Raw genomic sequence first — 24,300 nt, forward strand, 5'->3', positions numbered from 1 at the left:
ACAACAATATAAGTATGAATTGCTTATGATTGCGAATAGTAGACGTTTCAAGAATAGGCTTCTATTTGTTTGTACAATAATTGTGTTTCGTAGAAATTTAGGTCCTCAATGCTCTTCAACTTTGTACTTGTTTGGCTTTTTATTTATTTTTGTCTGAGCGTGACTGATGAGTATTATGTCGATGAAACGTGTGTATGGCGTATTAAATTATAATCCTAGTACCTTTGATAACTATTTACAGGTGAAGCAAACATTGAATGTACTAGGATTTATGGAGGATATTGTTCGGACTCTAAAACATGTAGTTCGTTAGGAGGGAAAGTAGAGAAACTGTCTGTAAGATGTAAATGTAAAAAGGCATGTTGCAAATGTACTGGTAAGTTACTAACTGATTACAAAAGTATAAAAACTAAAAAACAATTGAATCATTTTATCAAAAAATTTACACTGGTTATATCATGTATATAGCAGTTTGATAACACTAACTTTGATCATTGAGAAGCTTAATATTCCGTTAACAACACAACGTAGTTAAAACGTTTAACTGATTTTAGTTATCTCTCTGTAGTATTAGGTACCACCTTAACATGCATGCCATGATAATGATATATTTGATTACCGTTCAAGAACAGTTATAGGCGATCCTGGCACTGGTGGTGATTGAAAAAGTTTATGTGTTGATTGTATTGGTGAATCTGGTTTGTGCTGAACAAAAACACCATTTTATGTGCAATCAAAGCCAGCCTTCACTTACCATATAAGAGCATACTCTTTGAGGGTTGTGAATAAATGTGGATATTAGAACAATCGAATAATCTGTTAAAACACATACAAATCCAAGTCCTTAACCTCTTGAAATAGCATAACAACATTTGACTTATATGTCTTTTTTGCGCTAGTATATCCAGTTGTAAACTTTTAGACAGATTTAATGAACTAGTTCAAATCTCTTTCATACACAAATTTTATAGATTATACTGTTGGTTTTCCTGTTTGGATGGTTTTATATTGTGTGGTCCTTTATAGCTTGCTGTTCGGTGTTAGCCAAGGCTTCTTGCTGAAGGCTGTACTTTTATAAGTTGTTATTTGGATGGAGAGTTGTCTCGTTTGCACTCATACCACATCTTCCTATATCTATATAAAAAAAGACCAACGTGGATACAAGTACCTTGTTAGAACCATTCGGATTATAACAAGAATTCTCTGAACTGAAATCAAGATTCTGTCTTTTATATTGACAACAGGCATGTATTTGTTACCTTTGGATGATGCGACTTCAAACAACAATCGGCTCTACTATGGAAAATAAGTGTGTCCCTCTCCTTGCCGGCTTGTGCCTTTAATCATTCGCAACATACTTTACATAGAAACTGTGCAGTAAGATATAGATAATGTTATCTTACTAAAAACTAGTAACCAAGACTTATGTGTCTATGCTAACGGGTGTCACATGTGTTGCAATAACTGCTTATCCATTCGGAGCATCGGAGTGTACCTTTTGGTTTTGTTGGGTTCTTGATTGCTAAATGATCTTAAGTTATTTATGCACTGTTAAGGAATTTGGAAGTCTTTTCGTCGTTTTTCGTATTTGCCATGGCGTTGTCAGTTTCTATTCAACTAACTTGTTTTTAAAGACCCTTTTGTATCTTCGCCTTTTTGAATAAACATAATAAAAAGAAGTTTATATGATAGCCAGTGTGACAATGTTTCACAAGAGAACTAATGGCATGGATTTTATGAAAAGTATCGTAAATTGTCAATTTGTAACTTGTATCTTTGTAAACTCTAAATTCGTAATTTGTAAATTGTCAATTTAAAACTTGTACTTAATACTTTCAAATTTCTTAATTTCTAAACTATCAATTTGAATTTGTAACTGTGTTATTTCACAAAATCTTCATTTGTAAATTATGACTTTTCACACATTGACATTAAATGAATCGACATGTAACAAGTAAAAAACATCAATATACAAATTATTTTTATGTCTTTATAATAAGTAAATTCGAATTTAAAATCAGTAAAATAAAGGTAACAGTAATGTACCATTGTTCGAAATTCATAAATCGTGAGAAAACAAAACCGGGGGAAACACAACAACTATATTAGGAAAACAACGAAAGAACAGAAACACTTCAGTGCAACAGAAAAAAAACGACAATGCAACACACATCGAAACGAACTATAAGATACAAACTGCTATTTTCGTGACTTGGTAAACTCTTCCTTATACATTAAACATCAACATCACATATCAACATCTCGAGTGAGAATTCTGTTAATACCTCTACATTTTATTTTTTATACATCAAACATCAACATCACATATAAACATCTCGAATGAGAATTCTGTTAATATCTCTGCATTTTGTTCTAAGATCAATGCCCTGCCAGTTCAACATATCATGTGAGAATTCTGGTAATACCTATACATTTTATTCTCAGATCAATGCTCTGCCGGTTCAACATCTCGTATGAGAATTCTGTTAATATCTCTACATTTTATTCTTAGATCAATGTCCTGCCGCTTCAACATCTCGAATGAGAATTCTGTTTATATCTCTACTATTTATTCTAATATCAATGTCCTGCCTCTTCAACATCTCGAATGAGAATTTTGTTAATATCTCTACATTTTATTCAAAGATCAATAGCCTGCCGCTTCAACATCTCATGCGAGAAGTCTGTTTATACCTCTCCATTTTATTCTAAGATCAATGTTCTGCCGCTTCAACATCTCGTTTGAGAATCCGGTTAATACCTCTCCATTTTATTTTAAGATCTATGTCCTGCCGGTTCAACATGTATAAGAGAAGAAGATACATGTAATGGAACAATAGACACAAAAGGATGTTGTGGGAACAGGGTCTGCTGTACGCCAACTAAATGTAAGTTGTTAAGAAATGAAAAGATGATAGATTATGTCCGGAATGAAAGTCTTTGATTAGAAATCATATACTGTGGATTCATTTATTTTCGTGGATATCAATTTTCGTGGATTTCTTAAAATTTGAATATTCGTGGATATTTGATTTAGTGGTTTTGCCAAAATCTATTAACAAAGCCCATTGAAAATAATTTATTCGTTGAATATTTGAATTCATGACTCATCTGTTATCATGAAAGCAATGAAAATTAATATCCAGCGAATAATTATAAATCCACAGTACCTTATATAGATAATCTATGAAGAACATGAATGCAAAACATAAAAAAAAATATGAATTATTCCATAACATGAATTTAGTAATCTAAACAACAATGTGCCAAAAGATTTGAAAAAAATATTGTTTCTAACAAAATAGTTTTTTAGTCATTTTGAAATTAAAGTTGGTACTGTAAATGTTTTTTGCTCTGAATGGGTCGATAGTCTACTAATATACTGTTAGTATTTTGGGGTATCACCAAATTATGTAGATTAAGGTGGTATGGGAGTCTAAAATAAAAATGATAGAATTTGTTCATACTTTGCCAAAACGTAGTATCTATTGATACATGTTGAAAAATATAATAAAAGTGATAGGTCGCCGCGCTACAGGACGAGACAAAATGACACATTTAGTATGGATTATACAAGAAAAACACCATTTTGTGATTAGAAACTAAACAAAATGATAGAATTGTTAAATACATCAGGAAAAGATAGCTTTCAGACAATGCTTTGAGAATATCAAAATAAAAGATAGAGAGTCACCGTACGTTTTTTCGGCTTAAATACAAAACAGGAAAATTCCATGTAGAATCCTTCAGAAAATGTACTGTTTTAGAGTAACCTCCCTTTAAAATGTCATTTAAAAAAAATAAAAACAACCAAAAATAATTAACATTTGCAAAAATATTTATATTTACAAGTTATATTATTATAAATTGAAATGAAAATTCACATTAAATATTTGCATTCCTGCATCAAATTTTGCTTACTTGATGGAATATCTGGACCTTTGGTTCTCTGTTTTTACAATCCAAGATGGAGGAAGACACCCATACCACCTTAAGTACTTTTGTACTAGCTTATCAAATATACCAGGCTTCAAAAATTTAGTACGCATACAAAATGACAAGACTGGTATTTATGACGAGTTTATCTAATTGCAGAAATGTCCATCTGGTGCATTAAATTAGTATCGTTAATATTCGGACAAAAATTAATTGATATGGTAAATCATAAAAAGGCAACATTAGCGTACCGATGTTCAAAATTTATATATGTATCTAGAAGACAAATCAAGAAAATAAATTAAAACCAAAAGGATTGAGACCCGGTATTTCGACAGGATAAGCGTCTCCTCTTATACCTGCATCAACCTCCACGATAATCAACACTAAGTCAAAATGTTTCAATCGGGACAAAATCATTATGTCAGATATTTACAGTATTTAGATCAATATCAACATTAAACAACACATTAAAAAAGCGAAAAATTGAATAAAGGGTTAAAAATGAAGTCCCAGAAGGAACAACAAAACTTTACTAGAATAGACTAACAAATGATTGTACTTGTTTTCCCTTAGAAAAACAATAAATCAACTTAATAATTTTACAGGTGTAACTAACTGTGCTCATATTTGTTATGATGGTGGTTGTCATGTCAGCAATGTAAGAGAAGGAGAGTGTTGTGGATCGACATGTTGCTTGTAAGTTCAAAATAACAAACCAAATAATGTGTCTTTTTGACCACACAACACATGTTTTTGAAATTAGGTTCATACTGTAAGAATAAGGGAAACAAATGGAAAACATATGTTTCTTTTTGTGAAGATTTTTTAGTATTTATATATATTCTATAAGAACCACCAACATCATATTAGTTGTGAATGTTTTTCCATTTTAGAATTTGAATGTTGTTTTTTTTTAATATAAATACAGGTATTATTGTTTAGTCTTCCACATCTTCTTACTTTTGAAATACTGTTTTTGAAAATCATAGACTGGTCAAACGAAGTTTTTGTAAGTTATGTTTTGAAAGTTTTACATTGTCGTGTACTCTGTATTATAGTATAGTATTCCACATTCCTCTAGATTAAAAGCTTTATCGGGTATTTCGCACACAATTTTGCGTAGATTTTGAAGTTGAACACAAACGCTCTTTAATTTAAATGATCATTATTAATTATATAGGTAATCAGTTTAAATAGAGAACATTCATATGTGACGAGTTAGAATGGCATTTAGCCGTAAATATTTTTCTACAAACTTTCAATAAAATTTCCTGATTTTTCTTTCTTTTGTCGATGGTTTTAGAACGGGAAATTTAATTTCAAACATATTTTGTTCATTAAGATATGAAAAGGATTGAGCAACAGACAGCCTATAAAAGCTCTCTCGATATTACATGTACAAGGTATAATTCAATTATAACAACTGTATTTAAAATAATTCAATATAGTGGAACATGCATGCTACTTATGAGCACACACGAGCACATATATGTTTACAGTGTTACTTACTAAGTGCAATGTATATTTAAGTATATAGACAATTACTCATCATTTATTCAAGAACCTTGAAACATGCAAATGTCCTTTATAAGTCATTTGAAATATATATATATATATATATATATATACAACTCGTCTAAACATCAACCCAACAATGTTAGATCTGTAAATTTGCTTTCGCAAATTTTTGGTTCTTCCCTCGCCGGGATTCGAACCCATGCTACTGTGATATCGTGACACCAAATCGCCTGCACTGCAGCCGTCCCGCTAGACCACACGACCACCTGGGCTCTCAAAAAAGAGCTTTCGGTGGCCATATGTTACCTTTCCACGTCAGTTTTAATCTAGCGGCGTACTACAGTACATGATATATAAGGCATGAAGATGTTATTGTTACAGATCAGCTAAATTATCTATAGTAAAGGATCCTACAAATTAATGTAAGATACAGTCACAGAAAATAATTATATTCATAAGTACGTCTGAGTCAGTGACAACCCTACAACAGATGTATCCATCGGATCGCCATCAATGATGGTGATACATGGCTGTGTACATAATGTATATACAACTCGTCTAAACATCAACCCAACAATGTTAGATCTGTAAATTTGCTTTCGCAAATTTTTGGTTCTTCCCTCGCCGGGATTCGAACCCATGCTACTGTGATATCGTGACACCAAATCGCCTGCACTGCAGCCGTCCCGCTAGACCACACGACCACCTGGGCTCTCAAAAAAGAGCTTTCGGTGGCCATATGTTACCTTTCCACGTCAGTTTTAATCTAGCGGCGTACTACAGTACATGATATATAAGGCATGAAGATGTTATTGTTACAGATCAGCTAAATTATCTATAGTAAAGGATCCTACAAATTAATGTAAGATACAGTCACAGAAAATAATTATATTCATAAGTACGTCTGAGTCAGTGACAACCCTACAACAGATGTATCCATCGGATCGCCATCAATGATGGTGATACATGGCTGTGTACATAATGTATATACAACTCGTCTAAACATCAACCCAACAATGTTAGATCTGTAAATTTGCTTTCGCAAATTTTTGGTTCTTCCCTCGCCGGGATTCGAACCCATGCTACTGTGATATCGTGACACCAAATCGCCTGCACTGCAGCCGTCCCGCTAGACCACACGACCACCTGGGCTCTCAAAAAAGAGCTTTCGGTGGCCATATGTTACCTTTCCACGTCAGTTTTAATCTAGCGGCGTACTACAGTACATGATATATAAGGCATGAAGATGTTATTGTTACAGATCAGCTAAATTATCTATAGTAAAGGATCCTACAAATTAATGTAAGATACAGTCACAGAAAATAATTATATTCATAAGTACGTCTGAGTCAGTGACAACCCTACAACAGATGTATCCATCGGATCGCCATCAATGATGGTGATACATGGCTGTGTACATAATGTATATACAACTCGTCTAAACATCAACCCAACAATGTTAGATCTGTAAATTTGCTTTCGCAAATTTTTGGTTCTTCCCTCGCCGGGATTCGAACCCATGCTACTGTGATATCGTGACACCAAATCGCCTGCACTGCAGCCGTCCCGCTAGACCACACGACCACCTGGGCTCTCAAAAAAGAGCTTTCGGTGGCCATATGTTACCTTTCCACGTCAGTTTTAATCTAGCGGCGTACTACAGTACATGATATATAAGGCATGAAGATGTTATTGTTACAGATCAGCTAAATTATCTATAGTAAAGGATCCTACAAATTAATGTAAGATACAGTCACAGAAAATAATTATATTCATAAGTACGTCTGAGTCAGTGACAACCCTACAACAGATGTATCCATCGGATCGCCATCAATGATGGTGATACATGGCTGTGTACATAATGTATATACAACTCGTCTAAACATCAACCCAACAATGTTAGATCTGTAAATTTGCTTTCGCAAATTTTTGGTTCTTCCCTCGCCGGGATTCGAACCCATGCTACTGTGATATCGTGACACCAAATCGCCTGCACTGCAGCCGTCCCGCTAGACCACACGACCACCTGGGCTCTCAAAAAAGAGCTTTCGGTGGCCATATGTTACCTTTCCACGTCAGTTTTAATCTAGCGGCGTACTACAGTACATAATATATAAGGCATGAAGATGTTATTGTTACAGATCAGCTAAATTATCTATAGTAAAGGATCCTACAAATTAATGTAAGATACAGTCACAGAAAATAATTATATTCATAAGTACGTCTGAGTCAGTGACAACCCTACAACAGATGTATCCATCGGATCGCCATCAATGATGGTGATACATGGCTGTGTACATAATGTATATACAACTCGTCTAAACATCAACCCAACAATGTTAGATCTGTAAATTTGCTTTCGCAAATTTTTGGTTCTTCCCTCGCCGGGATTCGAACCCATGCTACTGTGATATCGTGACACCAAATCGCCTGCACTGCAGCCGTCCCGCTAGACCACACGACCACCTGGGCTCTCAAAAAAGAGCTTTCGGTGGCCATATGTTACCTTTCCACGTCAGTTTTAATCTAGCGGCGTACTACAGTACATGATATATAAGGCATGAAGATGTTATTGTTACAGATCAGCTAAATTATCTATAGTAAAGGATCCTACAAATTAATGTAAGATACAGTCACAGAAAATAATTATATTCATAAGTACGTCTGAGTCAGTGACAACCCTACAACAGATGTATCCATCGGATCGCCATCAATGATGGTGATACATGGCTGTGTACATAATGTATATACAACTCGTCTAAACATCAACCCAACAATGTTAGATCTGTAAATTTGCTTTCGCAAATTTTTGGTTCTTCCCTCGCCGGGATTCGAACCCATGCTACTGTGATATCGTGACACCAAATCGCCTGCACTGCAGCCGTCCCGCTAGACCACACGACCACCTGGGCTCTCAAAAAAGAGCTTTCGGTGGCCATATGTTACCTTTCCACGTCAGTTTTAATCTAGCGGCGTACTACAGTACATGATATATAAGGCATGAAGATGTTATTGTTACAGATCAGCTAAATTATCTATAGTAAAGGATCCTACAAATTAATGTAAGATACAGTCACAGAAAATAATTATATTCATAAGTACGTCTGAGTCAGTGACAACCCTACAACAGATGTATCCATCGGATCGCCATCAATGATGGTGATACATGGCTGTGTACATAATGTATATACAACTCGTCTAAACATCAACCCAACAATGTTAGATCTGTAAATTTGCTTTCGCAAATTTTTGGTTCTTCCCTCGCCGGGATTCGAACCCATGCTACTGTGATATCGTGACACCAAATCGCCTGCACTGCAGCCGTCCCGCTAGACCACACGACCACCTGGGCTCTCAAAAAAGAGCTTTCGGTGGCCATATGTTACCTTTCCACGTCAGTTTTAATCTAGCGGCGTACTACAGTACATGATATATAAGGCATGAAGATGTTATTGTTACAGATCAGCTAAATTATCTATAGTAAAGGATCCTACAAATTAATGTAAGATACAGTCACAGAAAATAATTATATTCATAAGTACGTCTGAGTCAGTGACAACCCTACAACAGATGTATCCATCGGATCGCCATCAATGATGGTGATACATGGCTGTGTACATAATGTATATACAACTCGTCTAAACATCAACCCAACAATGTTAGATCTGTAAATTTGCTTTCGCAAATTTTTGGTTCTTCCCTCGCCGGGATTCGAACCCATGCTACTGTGATATCGTGACACCAAATCGCCTGCACTGCAGCCGTCCCGCTAGACCACACGACCACCTGGGCTCTCAAAAAAGAGCTCTCGGTGGCCATATGTTACCTTTCCACGTCAGTTTTAATCTAGCGGCGTACTACAGTACATGATATATAAGGCATGAAGATGTTATTGTTACAGATCAGCTAAATTATCTATAGTAAAGGATCCTACAAATTAATGTAAGATACAGTCACAGAAAATAATTATATTCATAAGTACGTCTGAGTCAGTGACAACCCTACAACAGATGTATCCATCGGATCGCCATCAATGATGGTGATACATGGCTGTGTACATAATGTATATACAACTCGTCTAAACATCAACCCAACAATGTTAGATCTGTAAATTTGCTTTCGCAAATTTTTGGTTCTTCCCTCGCCGGGATTCGAACCCATGCTACTGTGATATCGTGACACCAAATCGCCTGCACTGCAGCCGTCCCTATATATATATATAAACGAGTCTAAATTGAAAACTACGTTCAAACCTATGACTGCGTTGGATAAAAACCGCAGTTTTTATACGTGTGCATGTCAAACAAATTTCGTTGTAGAAGGGTCTAAAAACAGCACAAACAACATTTTCAAAAAGACCAAAAGAGTGAAAAAGTATATTTCAACAAAACGCATTTGACTAACAGGTCGAACAACTGATGTTCTTTAACCCTGCTGACTGCCATTGGCGATTGCCAAATAAAATTGATCACAAGATGTAACAAAATGGATCCTAATATAAATTTAATACGTCACAGAAAAAAAAAAAATGTTAACTTGTGGACAGGATGTTGTGCCACAAACATTCGGTGCAATATTTCTTTAGTACACCATATCCGGATTTCGACAATAAATGTCTCTTCAGTGATGTTAGGGATCGAAACGGTATTTGGAAGGCCATATAAAAAGTACTCTCATTTTTAGAGAAAGTAACCTCATTTTTAGATTAACTCTTGAATTTTAAGAGTCAATATATAGGATGAACGGATCATATAAACCGGAGGGAAAATATGATACATGCCCAAACAAAAAATATAAACGAGTCTAAATTGAAAACTACGTTCAAACCTATGACTGCGTTGGATAAAAACCGCAGTTTTTATACGTGTGCATGTCAAACAAATTTCGTTGTAGAAGGGTCTAAAAACAGCACAAACAACATTTTCAAAAAGACCAAAAGAGTGAAAAAGTATATTTCAACAAAACGCATTTGACTAACAGGTCGAACAACTGATGTTCTTTAACCCTGCTGACTGCCATTGGCGATTGCCAAATAAAATTGATCACAAGATGTAACAAAATGGATCCTAATATAAATTTAATACGTCACAGAAAAAAAAAATGTTAACTTGTGGACAGGATGTTGTGCCACAAACATTCGGTGCAATATTTCTTTAGTACACCATATCCGGATTTCGACAATAAATGTCTCTTCAGTGATGTTAGGGATCGAAACGGTATTTGGAAGTCCATATAAAAAGTACTCTCATTTTTAGAGAAAGTAACCTCATTTTTAGATTAACTCTTGAATTTTAAGAGTCAATATATAGGATGAACGGATCATATAAACCGGAGGGAAAATATGATACATGCCCAAACAAAAAATATAAACGAGTCTAAATTGAAAACTACGTTCAAACCTATGACTGCGTTGGATAAAAACCGCAGTTTTTATACGTGTGCATGTCAAACAAATTTCGTTGTAGAAGGGTCTAAAAACAGCACAAACAACATTTTCAAAAAGACCAAAAGAGTGAAAAAGTATATTTCAACAAAACGCATTTGACTAACAGGTCGAACAACTGATGTTCTTTAACCCTGCTGACTGCCATTGGCGATTGCCAAATAAAATTGATCACAAGATGTAACAAAATGGATCCTAATATAAATTTAATACGTCACAGAAAAAAAAAATGTTAACTTGTGGACAGGATGTTGTGCCACAAACATTCGGTGCAATATTTCTTTAGTACACCATATCCGGATTTCGACAATAAATGTCTCTTCAGTGATGTTAGGGATCGAAACGGTATTTGGAAGGCCATATAAAAAGTACTCTCATTTTTAGAGAAAGTAACCTCATTTTTAGATTAACTCTTGAATTTTAAGAGTCAATATATATATATATATATGGCTTGAAAGAGACACTTAGCTTGCTTAGTGGATTAAATGAATAATGTTGAAGTGGAGGAGAAAAAAAATAAAAAATAAAACAAAATGAAACAAAAAATAAGTAAGTTTCAAACAAAACGTTGAGTGTCAATGATATATTACGGAATAGATTTAAAAATAGCAATATTCATATGATATGAAAATAATCTGTTTTCCAAAAAGTAATAATGCAATATTTATATCAAGCTTATCAGCAATGGAGTTAAAGGAATCAAGACGGATCTGTCTTACATCATTGCACTTAGGGAAGATAAAAAAGAATTGTTTGTTATCCTAAACAGGGTGATTACAATTGCACAAAAAGTTTTCTCGGATAAGAACTGATTAAACAAATGAGATTTTAGGCTTCTGAAAGGTGTCACATCACCAATTACTGTCTCCAATTTCGAACGTATTTGGCACAACTTTTTGGAATTTTGGATCCTCAAAGCTCTTCAACTTCGGACTTGTTTGGCTTTATAAATATTTTGATATGAGCGTCACTGATGAGTCTTATGTAGAGGAAACGCGCGTCTGGTGTACTAAATTATAATCCTGGTACCTTTGGTAACTATTAAGTGGTATCTCTATTCGGAAGACCTTTTCTTTTTATATGATTTTAAACATCTGATGAAAATTGACATGTAGAAAGCTGATACATGTACAATTCAGGATATACCTTATTTCTTTGAAATTAAACTTACGGTGAAGTAGTAAGAAAGATATGAAAATTGCAAAATTTGGTTTGAACAGATAGGGACTTTTAATTGATGGTATGACACTTGAAACGACCTTTTGTTGACGATCTGAAATATAACTTTCTATCAAAGATAAGAGTTGATCATTTATGCTAGATTGTTTAAGTTTAAATAGCGTCATTTATGCCAAACTTTACCGAAAGCTCTAGATATATCACAAAATACACACCTTACATCCTTACCACTACCCATATTACTAATAATTTTATGATATATTTAAATTAACTGATCAACAGTAGAGTCACCTGGCTGGAATCCAGATTGAAACTTTGACAAAAGGTTATAACTCCCCATATAATTATACAAATCTTTAAATAGAACTTTTTCCATAATCTTACAAACAAAACGAGTAACAGATATTGGACGATAGTTTAAAGCTGAATATGGACTACCTTTTCCTTTTAAAATAGGATTTAAATGTGCAATTTTCCATAACAGTGGAACCTGTTTAACTGATAGAGACATATTACATAACTTGGTTAATGGTTTAGAAATAAAGCTAGCAACCTCTTTTGAAATTCTAGGACTGAAACCGACAGGTCCAGCTGGTTAGTTTACATTCAGGATTTTTTTACTGATTTAATGTTTCTTTCTCAGTGATGACAAATTTATTTAAATGACATAGAGGAGGCTCATTATTTTCAGAAATTTCTGGTTCTGTATCAATATTAGCTATATTAGCAAAATGATTGTTCATGATCTCTGATTTGTCCAATGGATGCATAACAATTTTGCCATTATGTTCCAAAAAAAAGGGGGGGGGGAATCTCTATTTTTAGAAAAATTTGATACAAACTTGGCAATGCGCCACCATTTACCAGGAGGAATACTTTTGTCAATAAGATGTGATGTCAGTTTGCACATACAATCATCTTTTGCCTTTCTAAGTAAACAGATGAGTTAATTACGAATTTCTCTAAAATAAATTCCACTGATCTGGATTATTTGAAGTTTTTGCTTTGTGGTGAATTCTATTACGATGTCTTATCTTGTTTCTTAACAAGCAGATCCAGGGAGGGGGTCCGGGGGTTGGAACCCCCCTTTTTATGGCCGATCAATGCATTTGAATGGGGACATAGTTGGAACCCCCCCTTTTGAACTGGGTTGGAAACCCCCCTTTTTAAAATGGCTGGATCTGCTACTGATCATTTATATTATTTGAATTAAAAACAATATCATCCCAGTCAGTATCATTCAACTGGTTTTTAAGAATTTCATAATATGCACGCTTAAAATCACGAATTTGCCTTTTAAACGAGTGTTGTTTAAAAGTTTTAAATGAAATTTCGACTGGAACAGGAGAATGAGAACTGCAAATCGGTGAAAGAACGGTTAATGATTCAATTAAGTTCTTGCGATTAGTCACACATAAATCAATACAAGTTCAGTTTGGGTTGTAAAGTTGGTAGGCTCCCAAACAACATTTTCTAAGTTAAAACGGTAAAGTAACTTTTTAAAAGAGTTAATCATGTTTGACATGATATCGCGATTGAAATTACCACAAAGGAAAATTGGCAAATTGCAATCAAGTGCTTTATCTATTGACTCACTAAATAAGTCCATATATTATAATTTGAGTTTGGAGTCCGGTATAAAACACCAATTAAAAAACTTTCATTACTACAATTCCTCACTTCAACCCAAAGTTTATTCAAGATTGCTTACATATATGTCATTCTGTATAATAGAATATAGACTATTATTTCACATAAATGGTCACACCTCCACCATGTCTATTTCTATCTAACCTAATAGGTTTATGAAATCCATTTAATTTAATTTGGTCATGAGTAATTGACTTGTCAAGATGACATTCGGATATACAAATAATGTCATACTCATGTTGTTCATTGTTAATGAGATCTAACATAGGAAGTAAACTATACACATTACTGTGTACTATTTTCAAATACTTTTCGTAACTTGATCAGGACCTGGATTTCGCTCAGTTCCATCTACTGATTTTGTTAACCATTTTTTTTTTTATTATAGGGAGGATTATGTACCTTACCAAATTACAACTGTTTATAGATACATAAATATTCATCTTTTGACATTTATATTCGTATACTATGTGCAAAAAAAGGGTTTACAACAAAATATGCAATACTTATTCAAACGTACAAAATGCGAGATTTTCGATTTTAATTTAAATTAAAAATATTTTGATTACTTTTATATTACATGCACTTGCTTTAACTTTGCCATTTAAACGAAACCCATCTTATCGTTTTAGTCAAAATATCTGATACTAGAAGTCTTCAGAACACAATGCCATGTGAAAATGTCTACAGAATACAATTTTATGTGAAAATGACTACAGAACACAATGTTATGTGAAAATGTCTACAGAATACAATGGTATTGGAAAATGTCTACAGTTATAATAAAATTATAAAATTGTCTTGTATCGATTATTTTTAATTGTAAGTATGACATATGTAGCACATAAACAATTCTAATCTAGTTATCTAGATACCAAAATGTGAGTAACCACATTGGATCCTTAAAATCCAAACGAAACAAGTCCAAACGGTTAATCTCGTAATTTTTGTCGTAAAATTTTTGGCACGAAGTTTTTGACGCAACTTTACAAAAAAAGATAATACGAAAGACATTAAAACTGGATTAACTGAAAGATTTATTTAAACAGCTTCAGAAATGGTATTAGTTTAAGCGATTGAAATTCAAATTTTAGCCAAATTATTGGAAAATATATGACATCTTTTCCTCCTTTTTTCAATATTTTAGAGAATTATATGCAGATTGTTGCCATGTTAATACACTCAAAAGAAACTTTATTTATATTCTTCAATTTTATAAACTGGATATGAAATGTATAGAAGATTCTGATTACATACATATGCACATATTTGACACAAATAGTAAGCTTAATATTGAAAGAAAGCAATGAAAAGGGGATGGTAAATTTTGATATTTTTCCTAACTGTTTATTGCTACCTGAAACTTTACAGCAGAAATTATTGAAACTTGGAAGATAATAAGGACATGATTTGTAGATATCATATCAACCAAAAGACCAGAAAAATTTAATCACTACTTCAGAGAAAATTACGCACATATCTATTGATAAATTTGAATTTATAAAAAAAACAATAAAAAGTCATGTCAGTTCTTTTATAAAAAATTCTTGTCAATGTATACAGAACGTCCTACAATACAAGAAGAAAAAATGTGTAAGGAACTAGGCACTCATATAGAAAATTGGGATTTCATCTATAGTTTACCCTTTTGTTGCACTAAAAACAACAAATTTAGTATGTTCCAGTTTAAGATTTTACATAGAACTCTCGCTACAAATGCATTATTGCAGAAATATGGGTTAAAAGAAACTAATTTATGTAGTTTCTGTAATGAAACTAAAGAAACTATAAGTCACCTTTTCTGGGAATGTACCCTAGTTAGAAATTTGTGGTTAGAAATTGCAGCACTTTTTCAAGTTGAAAATAATTTAACTTTAATTCTTAATGTGGAAAACATTGTTCTTGGTCAGAGTCTTGGGATATTTCCCTTAACTTATTCACTATTCTGGTTAAATATTACATTTATACATGTCGCTTTAATACTTCATTACCGACTCTTACGGGTGTCATAGCTATGATTAAAAATTCCTACCAAATAGAAAAAATATCTACCTCCTTTTACAGATCCCCTAGAGCAAGAGAGAAATTTGATTGTAAATGGGAATTAATTAAAAACATAGTTCACATGTGAGGAGAGATCTTTCTTTTTTGTACTTATTTTAAGGCTTTATAATAGTTCATGTAGAATTAATTATATGTTGATGCACATCACAACTGGACAGTGATTTGTGTGCATCTTAAAAGTACTATCTATGTTTATTGCTATTGTTTTTGTTTGATTGTATTTGAATTATCTCCCCTTGACATTTATTTATGTGACTCTGTCCAACATGTTGTCCAATATGTTATCTGTAAATGATCTCTGGTGGCCTCTCCTGGTACCTCTCATGTTCAACATCATTGTATAGAGAGTGATGCATGTGGCTAGAGGAGAAGGCTGATGCCATCATTAACCTTATCAGCATATTTCGGTATTCTAATCCAGAGTGATAAAAGATGTGTATGATCTGGTAGAAAATTTAGACTAATTAGCATAACTAACTTTTTAACCAAAAAAACAACAAATGATGATTACAATTTGTTGTAGTAGTTATGACCCTTAGACTAAAGTTTGACCAAAACTTCTGCAACTAAGCTCAACCCTCCTACCATACAACTGAATTTCATAGGACTTCGTTTAAAATTAGGGCATACTATGTGAATGTGCATCATGATTCCATATTTTTCACGCTGTTTTGCCCCTTGTAATTTTAAATTTCAAGAAATCTATTGAGTTATGCCATTTGCAGCTGATGTTTTGAACTGTAACCCCAATGTCCTAGGTTAGGAGAGGTTTGAGCGTTAACAACCATGTTCAACACTGTCACATTCATTATGTACCTATCCTGAATCATGGACCTGTTATTCAGTTGATGTTGGTGTCCTCATTCTTATGTATTTCCATTTTTGATGTCTGTTTTTTTGAAGAAGACATTACTGCTGTGGTTTTTGTTTTTATGTAAATATCGGGCGTACGTCCGTCCTTCATATCTTGTTAGTGATCTCACAGGTAAACCTCTTGTCAGATTTTAATAAAACGTATACTATAGGTTAATATAACCAATAGTTTGAATAGTTTCTATAATGGTTGATGATTGACTTTTATGCCCCACCTACGATAGTCTGTTCTTCCGTTCGTTCGTCTGTCCGTCCGTCCGCTCGTTCGTCGGTTTGTTTGCCAGTCCGTCTATCCAATTTCAGGTTAAAGTTTTTGGTCGAGGTAGTTTCTGATGAAGTTGAAGTGCAATCAACTCTAAACTTAGTACACATGTTTCCTATGATATGATTTGCCTAAGTTAATTCCAAATTAGAGTTCATACCCCAATTTCACGGTCCACTTAACATAGAAAATGAGTGTGCGAGTTGAGCATTCGTGTAATATGAACACATTCTGGTTCAATAGAGTAATCCCCCATGGAATTTTTAGATTTATGGAAATTGGCCTCGTTAGTGATCTCACGGTACAATTCTTGCCATATTTTAAAAAAACTTATGTTATTGGGGTTGATATCAGAAATTAATAAGACAAGTCTTTTAAAAAGAGTGAATACCCTTGTAAATATCAAATTTAGGAAAAATGGCCTCGTTAGCACTTACGCGTACAATGTTTCATAACCTTATAATATACTTTAAGTAATGCCCTTGAATGTCTGTTTGAGATGTTAAGTATGCTTTTTATTGATAAATTTCTTAAAGAACAACAAACTTTTTTTTGTTTTGTTATTTTCACTTGAAAGATAAAATATATGCAACGCGAAACGTACGAAGTCGTATAATTGCTTATATCTTCGTCAGTTGAACTCGCTTGTCATTGGTTATCGTACCACGTCTCCGTATCTGCATTATGTATAGGAGTCTTTAACAACACTCAGTACTCAGACAATTCCTCAAAGAAGAAATACATTTATTGGATTTACCTATGAAAAAATTATAACTTAACACCTCTTCATCTTAAAATCTCGTGTCGTCGGTCGATGTGTTTATATCTGAGAATTCCGTCTTCCTCTACCAATTAAATTGAACGTCGTGATATAGCAAAGGGCAATGCAATTGGGGTTAAATATAAACAGGCATACTTAAAAGACAAAACAAGTGTAGAGAACATAATTGGTTCCGTACATATCTTTTCAAAAGCTAAACAATGAAATACTCTACCCCCTTTTACCCTCCGAGTTACTTCCGCAGAGAAACTATAATGTTGATATTACACGTTGGTTTAGTGTTCCATTAGCAGTTTTGTAAAGTAAAGTTCTAAAACTGAAATTCAAAGAATTCAAATAAAGGAAATGTAAATCCGCTGTTTGAACTTGAAATTATTATTTGAAGTCGCAAACCGCCATTGTTTAACTTTTGCTTTTGATCAACAAACTATTTTTAAAATTCTTGTCTTAATTTATTATTCTAAAATTAATCTCTTTTATGTTCCGTAATTCATCTTGCAACAAAAATGCTTTAAATGGTTCATCGTCCCAAATTTTCATGAAATAGTTGCCACTGATCATTCAGTGAGCACCAATCAATCAATCAACAGTGATTCAAACATTTGTCTATCTGTTATAGTTTCAAAGCTTTAATGCAGATCAACTCAACCTCCGTTTTTGATTATTTGTCTGCTTGTATAAATGTGTAAAATTTGATATTGTATCGCAATAAAAAGACCCATTTAACAAGCTTTTGATTCACATGATAATAGCAAAATGTTAAATTAAAAACAAATTTCGATAGCCAGAGGAAAAAAACTCCTCCAGCAAAATAATTTAACTGCAAGGTTATTATTCATATTTTTCTCAATTATATTTAAGTAACTCTTATCTAAGATTACAAAACATTTCATATTTGAGGGCTACAAAGTAACTCATATTCTAGTGTCACAAAGTAATTATTGCTGTAAGATGACAAAGTTATTTTTATTTTAGGGTTACAAAACAATTACAAAAAAATGTAATATTTCAGAGTAAAAAAAACTATTTATGTTTCAGGGTTACACAGTACTAGTAACTCATATTTTAGTAAATTATTTTTGTAGTCGACCTGATAAGTCAAACCTTTTCGAACATATTGTTACAGTATATTCCTTTTTTGTGTTGTTACGCCTTCTTCCCTTATTAGGAGGAGGACTGAACATTCATATAAATATTTGACCTCGTCTCAACATATATGTGCCTGTCCCTGAAATCCAGTTGTTGTCTTTGCTCCTGTACGTTTTACTTGTTTTTCGTTACACTTTTTTCAGTATGAAGCAGGTTTATTTTTTGTTATCAATACTTAATATTGTGTCATACAGGGGCCTTTACATCTGATACAGTATGTGTTTTGCTCATATTTGAAGGCTGTACGATGATCTATTTTTGTTTTCATGAACATCCTTTGATGGATATTTGTCTTATCGGCAATTATACCAATTCTCTTTAATTTCGTGTGTATTTATATATATATATACAACTCGTCTAAACATCAACCCAACAATGTTAGATCTGTAAATTTGCTTTCGCAAATTTTTGGTTCTTCCCTCGCCGGGATTCGAACCCATGCTACTGTGATATCGTGACACCAAATCGCCTGCACTGCAGCCGTCCCGCTAGACCACACGACCACCTGGGCTCTCTCTATATATTTAACCCATTTCTCTGACGTCAGTCTATTGTTCTAACAGTGGATTATTTTTCAAGAATCCACTGACCACCATGTTTACTTAAGATAACTTATGTCATAACTTTAAGCTTTTAACTTACGAAATGTAATCCTCTCAAAAACGAGTGACATATTAAAGGTTCGAACCAGCGCGCATTTTCGTCAGTGAAGTCTGTAGTCTATGCATGACACCACTAGACCACGAACGCTTATATAAGACAATATTTTAATATTACACTTAAAGCGTATATTTGTCAATACATGTCAATAAACTGTATTTCTGTAATTTTGATATATAAAAAAATACATAACACCATACAATCAAGGAATCGTAAATATGACTTATTAGTACAGTTATAAAATAAACACCCATGTACACATTACACTTATCACTTTTAACGTACAAGGCCTTCCCCTTTTCATCATAACAAATTCTTACTTTTGGAATTAGTATAATTATAATGCTGTCATACCTTCACTTTTTGTTTGTTTGATTATAAATGGTTCAACTATACATCAACATTTAACTGTCTCTAATGTGAATAAATTGTGATAAGCTACAACTGTAAAACTACTTCTTTGACTCTAAAACCAGAAACAAAATTGTCAACTTATTATAAAAAATGAAATATGATACCTCTCAGATTCAAAAAAAATATTGTGGTAGAGAAAAACAGTATAATGAAAAAACAATTATTCCCGGTCCTAGGCTTGAACTTGCAAACGACCAGACGATCACGCCTATGAACAGATTACATGATTCACTTTAAAATCGACATACTAATGTATTGTACATTGGTAGCTTGAGCAATTCTTGGGTTTTAGAATGCGTACCACAACTATTACTAGTTTATTTACTGATTGAAGATGAATGCCAAATGTAATAACGTTGAAATAATCTAAATATTTATGATGAAAGCGAACCAGTTTACACAATATTTATATATTATTGTTCAATTAAGACCAATCATGGTTTTTATTTTGTCATCAACTGGAGTCTTGTGAGGTGGTTTTATTGTGTCATTTAAACTTCATTCAGATTTTTAATAATCTTAGTCCGTTTGTATACATGTTGTAAATCCATTTTTTTTTTTATAACAAAACAATTTTTTGTTTATCTTTATAAAACAAAACATTTTTTTTTATCGTTACATAAAACAAAACAATTGAATTATATTAACAGTTTAGCTTGCTCATTTGGTTGCTAAATACTTTATATGTAAATATTCAAGGTTTGCAAATGATGGTAACAATTAAATTTTAACTTTCCAAATAAGATTATAAAACATCCGTATAATATTTATATGTCTTTTTGAACGAATTGTGAATACTAAAATCTAATCAATATAACAGATTTGAAATGATAAAACATTGAATGAAATAATTATTTACAAGTATACTATCTGGAACTAATAAGGGTAGATAACGACCGATTTAAGTTAAATTAAACTTATATTAAGTTAAATATAAATGTGAACCGTGTGGATCTAGCCATTTTCAGCTATTAGAGAATAAAAAAGACAAAATACGAAATTATTTTCATGAAATTTCGTCGATTCATTGTCAGATCATGAAACTGATAGTCGTTTTACTAGAAATGGGTTAAGTTAGAGAACTGATAAGAAGTAGTGGATTCGAAAACGATAATCAACTCGCGACTAAAGTCGCTCGTTGATTATCGTTTACGAATCCACTACTTCTTATCAATTCTCCAATACATATACATGTTTATACTTTTTTACTTTTTTGGTCTTTTGGAAAATGTTGTTTGTGCTGTATTTAGATCCTTCTACAACGAAATGTGTTAAACATGCACACGTATACAAATTGCGGTTTTTATCCAACGCAATCATAGGTTTGAACGTAGTTTTCAATTAAGACTCGTTTTTTTTTTCGTTTGGGCTTGTATCATATTTTACCTCCGGTTTATATGATCCGTTCATCCTATATTGACTATTAAAATTCAAGAGTCTATCTGAAATTGAGGGTAAGTTATATGGCCTTCCAAATTCCGTTTCGATCCCTAACATCTTCTCCCGATTCTCTCTTTGCTTATTTTGTCATGTAGAATCCTGTTCGACCACAAGTATCTTCATGTGATCAAAATCCGAAAGATTATGATCTGGTAACCTAAAATGTTGGCTGACAGGAATATACGATTTTTTGGGGATAAAAGAACTGGGTGTCCTCCATCCAGATGGAATCAATAGAAAGAAATAATTAAATTTACAGTCCCATGTTTATATTAAGATATTCAGGATTTTAGATTAAAATCAATCGACAAAAACTTACCTGTATTATTGACCTATGTTTACACCTTATACATTATATATCAGTATAGTTAAAACTTTTGACACTGAGGAAGGCCATTTGTTGAGCCGACATACTTGCAATTATTGTATAATTTATATCATCTGTTCAGTTTTTCCATCTTTGTGCGATGATATTCAACACTTTTTAGTGTTTTGTTTTCCATCTATTTATCGGTATTATTACACAATCTTTTAGACTCGTATAGATGTACTGTAATTAAAAAAGTCTACTAAATTGTGTTGAAGAATGATTTATAATTCTTATATCATTTGCATATCTATAAATACTTGAATTGGATTGGTCAAGTAGACTTTTTCTATTGGTTTACACTTCGATAAACCATGTTTCCGAAACTACTTTTGTAATCTTTTCATGCGCGATACACATTTTGGCAGGGATACTGAGATTTTCAGCAAGTTGAGATTTTAAAACAATTGCATAACAGTTGTTTCTATTCTAATGCATATATAACCAAAAAAAAAGAAATAAAATAAATGCACTAAAGCTTCGAAAATGTATAAAAATATAATTTAAATAAATTTCAGGGAAATTTCACGAATGATTTTGCGAATTTACGTCATGGCAAAACACGACGTCATACGATTGAAAACTTTCAGACAGAAGATTATTTCGTTACTTGTGCGCTTCCAATTCACATAGTAACTAATTAAAATGATTTTTTTGAGGTAGGTGCTAGTTCATTTTAGATTCTGTTGCATTTATCGAACATTTGAGTTTTTTTAGAAAGTCAAGATGGCGGCGTACTCCTTAGTTACAACATGCCGTTGTGCTTTTGATGGTACATATAGTAGCCATCAAAGTAATAATGTAAATTAATAATCGCGTATGTTTGGATGAAGAATTATAAGGATTAAACACATTTTTTCTAGAGGTTATTGATGTGTAAACCGGGTCTCTAACTCACAAACTTGACATAAAAGTCCTTCGGACTTTTATTCAGTTTGTGAGTTAACCGCCCCGGTTTACACATCAATAACCTCTAGAAAAAATGTGTTTAATCCTATAATGAATGTCAATTTGATAGGACTGACCGGACAGTAATGTGACGTCATATGTATTCTTCCGGCGTAAATGTAAACACCGGGCCCCGGCGCCATAAAACGGGCGTTTTCAGGCTTCCAGTCGCCTCAGACTGTAATAAAATCACATAAACAGATTTGTTTTGTATTTATTATTGAATATATGTGTGATAAAACGAAACAGCCAAAAATTATCGTGGGCAAAGGGCTTCACGGCTAACAATATTACCGCAATTGTCTTATTAGAATCGAAATAATTCATGACAGCCGTAGATCGGGATAAAATAATTTATTATAATGCGAAAACCATGGTTAAATAAAAACAAATCTACGGATACCATGCATTATTTTTTAGAAATCAATGTAGATAGTTTTGATGATTTAAATTACCGACACTCACCGTTATTTATATGAGACGAATGTGACAGTGTTATTTATCATCACAACACAAAATAGGGATCATAAGATCTACGTACGTAACTAAAAGCGTATTATCTGATTATGACATTATTTAAAATCATTTATCAAAAAGGATAAGAAAATAAGTTTTATGATGATTAAAAACACAGGGTGATAATAAGCTAAGACTTCACCGAATATTTACGGATGTTTCCAAAAAATATATCTTTCATTCTAATATGACGTCCTTATTACGTTTTGTAAACAAAGCCGTGTTCTAATGAGCATAAACAATGTTTGACACATGCGCACGAACTTACTGTGTATATAAACGTTATTTCCATCGTTATCCTTTAAAATGTATACATTTAAGCAGCAGGAATAAACTTTTATTATTATATTTTTTATAAAACAACATATATTTACCCTGATTGTAGTTTTTAAACTTATCAAATATGAAATGTAATGCACAGACTCCTCGGGGAAAAAAACGGGAAAAGCTTAAACATTTTTACGGTATTTTCGTATGCTTCGACCTATAAAATGACTGTATATGTCCTATTAGAATCGAAATAATAAATAGGAGCATAGAGCATGACACGAAGGAATTATTTCTTAATTATTAAATGAAACTAAACGGTGACTATTTACTATGCTAGTTTCAATGCACAGAAGTCAGAGATATAAAGAGGCATATAATTATACAGCGCTTTGGTGAAGTATATAATCTACAAATTATGAAATGTAAAAGTTATTAAATATGAAATTAGTTTTTTTTCTTAGTGACATGGTTTGAAAATGCATCATTGAATTATAAAATGATAAAACCTTTGAAAATCCCCCAACTCCAAAAAGAATTTTAAATTTATATAGTTATTGGCGACTGTAAGTATTTTTTAAATCTTTTGTTTACTATGAGGATCTTCATTGGGTTACTTATTCATGTACTCTTTATTTTTGGGGTAATTTGTATTTTTATCATTAATCTTTATTTTCTATATTAAAGCATTAGAGAATTCTCTATTTAAATTTTTGGACCATTTTACCATTCTTTATGTTTTGTTGTCCTAATAATGTAATTACCTAACTATTCTCAATTGTGTAGACCCCATTCAGACCCTTTATTATAGTGTGAAATGCTCATCTGGA

General features: G+C 32.8%; 1 long non-coding RNA gene across 1 annotated transcript; it reads left to right on the forward strand.

Moving 5' to 3' along the window:
* The first annotated feature begins 2,790 nt into the window (after positions 1 to 2,790).
* Positions 2,791 to 14,463, forward strand: LOC134701451 (uncharacterized). The gene is made up of 3 exons (XR_010104122.1): positions 2,791 to 2,888; positions 4,545 to 4,635; positions 14,362 to 14,463. It is a non-coding gene; the product is annotated as an uncharacterized LOC134701451 (long non-coding RNA).
* The last annotated feature ends 9,837 nt before the right edge of the window (positions 14,464 to 24,300 follow it).

Source organism: Mytilus trossulus, unplaced genomic scaffold (genome assembly GCF_036588685.1).
Source record: "Mytilus trossulus isolate FHL-02 unplaced genomic scaffold, PNRI_Mtr1.1.1.hap1 h1tg000244l__unscaffolded, whole genome shotgun sequence".
NCBI classification, from domain to species: domain Eukaryota; kingdom Metazoa; phylum Mollusca; class Bivalvia; order Mytilida; family Mytilidae; genus Mytilus; species Mytilus trossulus.